We start from the raw sequence: 4,117 nt of genomic DNA on the forward strand, positions 1-4,117 counted from the left end.
AGAGGAACTTGGGTAATAAACAGTAAGCTCAGGCTTTCAAATTCCCAGTGCAAATTCTGCACAAATAACATGAGAATCTCTATAACTACTCTGCAAGAAAATTTATCTACTGTTGCCATACAGTTGACATTTCTGAAAAAAACTCAGACTCACAAGAAAACCAAATACTCAAACTTTCAGGTATCTGTTTTTCAAGTGAGGGCATTGACCGAAAAATAATGGGTCCTAAAATTTTGAATGAAAGCATCTAAAGAGATCCTGATGAGTTCAATCAGGGGACATCTAACCCTCAATTCTGCTGAAATATTTTGCCAGTAGAAAAAGTACTTCCACCCTTGTCTATGTTCACCCTATTTCTTCCTGAAGAAAATATAATTTATGCCCCTTGAGGGAGTTTCTTTGTAATCCCCTGCTAAATTCCTTTGGGAACTACCCCACAACACGTCTTTGCCTCTAGACCTATAACTCGACTTAAGCCCCAAGTGTGCACAGTGAATGAGGTAAAAAGTATAGCCTATTATTTACTTTGTTAAACACGAAAAGAACACTGCATCTTTTTTTCAATTTTTAACACCAGAAAAATGGGTTATATATGTAGGAATGGATATTAAACATAGGGTGAAGTAGTTGAAAGTTCATAAAGTTTGATCAAGCTTAATTTATAACAATACCACAACTATATAATCCCTAAAATAAACAAGATTGACAAGCATCAGCATTGCTGACAATGTTGAGAAATTAAAACTTGCATGCATGGATTATGAAGTGTAAAATTGAGCATCCAATTTGGAACTAATTATTAAAAAGTTAGTTATACATCTACCATGAGAAATAAGAACACACAAACACATAAGGGAAGTTACAGCAGATTTAGACATAGCAAACCCAAACTGACAATGGCCAACAGGTCAGTCAAAAAAATAATGTATAAATATATGAAAAAATATATCTATACAATGGCACAATATCAAGTAATAAAAATGCATAAAACTATGGATATGATATGCAAAGACAAATTTCAGTGAATAAAAGCAAGAAACAACAAATTAGTTTTCTGATGCTATGAAATTTTAGAATAGCCTGGATTATAGCATGTTGATAAAATTATACCAGCAAATATACATGACTTTGGATGTTCACTGGAAAAGAGCATGAGGATTATTTCTGGGGGAATAGAAATTTTATCTTTTGATAGTAGATGCAAGTTACATGAGTTTATGGAAATCTCAAGACTTGTTAACTGAATATTTCTGATATGGGCATTTTACTGAGGATAAACTATACCTCAATATAAATAATTCATAATTAATCCTCAAAACTGCTTGACTAAATAGTTAATTCTTGAAATATTTACTGATATTTGGTGTTGAACATTTGATAAAGTGCGTGTAGTTTACAGATGTTTATTCTTCGCAATTTGCAAATGAAACAAAATATGGAGATTTGTAAATATTTCCAAAATTATATATAAATAACATGTGTAGATATATATGTACAAAGTTATGCATTCACTTTGGGATACCGCTGTGGATAGCCTTAGAAATTGAGGCACATCAGTGTTACTCATGAGGTAGGGCAATACACATATGCTTGTACTTCTTAAGGCTTCCTTCACCTCATTGTTCCTCAGACTGTACATGAGGGGGTTCAGTGCAGGGGTGACAATAGCATAGAAAGCCAACACAATGTTATCATTGTTAGCTGACCTGTAGGATTTGGGACTCATGTGAAAAAAAATAACAGCTCCATAAAAGAGTCCCACTACAGCCAAATGTGATGAGCAGGTAGCAAAAGCCTTCTTGCAGGTTTCTGTGGATCACATGTGGAGAACAGCAGCTCAGATGAGAATATAGGCAGTCAGGATCAAGGACATTGCGATCAGAAGCATTAAAACACAGCAGATATACATGGCATACTAAAAGACAGGTGTCACCACAAGCCAAGTGTAGCAGCATGGGAGGTTCACAGAAGAAATGATCAATCTCATGTGATCTGCAAAATGGGAAAGTTAGGGTAACAGCAGCCTGCATGAGCCCATCATCTGCTCCCAGATCCCAAAATCATTCTCAGGCATTATTGCCAGCTCATGAGGATGGGTTAATGCAGAGGGTGGCATACAGTCACATAGTGGTCATAGGACATGGCTGCCAGGAGGAAGGACTCTCCACCATCAAGTGTGAGGAAGAGGATGATCTGTAAACCATATCCAGCAGGTGAAATGTACTTATTTCCTGTCAAGTAGTCAGCAGCCAGTTTGAGCACAATGGTGCAAACTGGCATCATGACCATGAGGGAGAGTTGGCTCAGTAGGAAGTACATCAGTATGTGAAGGTGATGGTCCTGGTGGGTCAGGAGGACCATAAGGGCATTCCCTAGCAGGGAGCTGAACACAACTGTTAGCATCATCACAAAGAAGAAGAGGTGGGCTCCTGTGTTGTTAAGAAGTCCTAGAAGAATGAAATCTGATGTTCAGTTTCTGTTTTCCATGATTTAGCAGCAGTGATACTGTTAATAGAAAGAAACAGGAAAGTTTATGAGGGGCTGAATTTGGCACATAGAGGAGTATTCATAACAGGTACAAAATGTCTGTTAAGGTCAGTGAAAAGTTTGGTATTAGATGGTGGTCATATTGGCACAATATTGTGAATGTAATTAATGTCACTGAATTGTTGACATGAAAGTAATTAAAGGGATATTAGCATTGAATATTTATTATCAAATTAAAGTGTTAAAAATTACAAAAAACGTCTTTCAGATTTTAAAATGCTCCATTGGAATTACATATGTCCTGAAATCACTATTATGAGTATGATGAAATTGCTTTCACAGCCTTCATTTGTCATTTGCTAAATGTTTTCAAATGTCCAAAGTTTCCATGAGAAGTACCTATCAGGGTGAGTATTGATTAAATGATACAATGAATAAAAAAGTAAAACTCTAGCCAAATCCCTGCAACAAAATATGATTTAGTTGTTTCAGATACCAAAACATATGGACAGGGAAAAAGGATTTCCAGAATTACTAACTTATATTTGTGCCTGCCTTACATCATTTATAGTTAATTTTCTTAGAAATAATTTAATCCAATGTTTTTGAATACATAAAAGCTAGGTACTTGACAATTAAGCTGTTAAACATCTATAGCATCTAAAACACATTGAAACCTACCAAAATCACATAATTTTTCCAGACAAAGATTAATCCTGCAACATAAACATCTCTCTTTATATTTAAACATATTTACATAACATATCCTTATGATACATATTTATATTAAATGTTTATAGGAAACAATAGTTTTAAATATAATCTCAATTAAAAGATGGCATAAAATGAATTCCAGATATTTGACATGAGGTTTTTAGATCATAAAGAAATTTGGAGCAAGCTTTAAAAAGTTTGCTAGGTGTGTCTGATGGAAAATCATGCTGGATCCATTTGGAAATACATTTCGATGTTCCTTTGCTCCATAAAAATTTATAGTTCTTTGATTTCTCTTTTGAACTGGTTCTAACATCTTATCAGATCTCTCATTTAATTAACATTACATAAAATTTGGGGCACGTGTTTATTTTATACTTATATGAGACTTATGCTTTTACTTTCTTTTTTTTTTCAATTATCCTTTAACAGGGCCAAGGCAGGGAAGGGGTCAGGCACATGGTCCAGGGCCCACTTGGAGGTGCTCAGACATGGGAACCCAGAGGGGTTCAGGGAAGTCCCCATCCATGGACTGCTGTCGCTTGTAAGAAATGCCAGCCTAGCTGTTGTACAAATGCTTGGTGGGCTTTCTATACTCATGTGGATTGTGACCATCCTTTATCTTTCACAGAAATAAAGGGTTCAAATTAAAGCATTGGTAAAATATTATTTAAAAAAAATGTGATGCAGAGGCAGCAGGGACCAGACTTGGTACAGCAAATCACCCAGACTCTCACATGTGGCTGACTGGCAGGGCAGCAGCATTAAAACAAGATGAGGAAAGCAGATGCAGTGACAGGCCCATCCTGTGCTGCAACTGACCTTTCATCGAGCACAGCATGACTATGACCGTTGAGTGTTTGCACACCTGGGAATCAGGATGCTCCCACAAAAGGGGTGCTGAGCCCCATTCCAA

The 4,117-nt window shown here is 36.2% G+C and overlaps 1 pseudogene; it reads right to left on the reverse strand.

Moving 5' to 3' along the window:
• Window positions 1-1,373: 1,373 nt before the first annotated feature.
• LOC143673093 (olfactory receptor 2T8-like) lies at window positions 1,374-2,587 on the reverse strand (annotated as a pseudogene).
• Between the last annotated feature and the right edge of the window lie 1,530 nt (window positions 2,588-4,117).

This window comes from Tamandua tetradactyla, unplaced genomic scaffold, assembly GCF_023851605.1.
Source record: "Tamandua tetradactyla isolate mTamTet1 unplaced genomic scaffold, mTamTet1.pri scaffold_119_ctg1, whole genome shotgun sequence".
In the NCBI taxonomy this organism is placed as follows: Eukaryota; Metazoa; Chordata; class Mammalia; order Pilosa; family Myrmecophagidae; genus Tamandua; species Tamandua tetradactyla.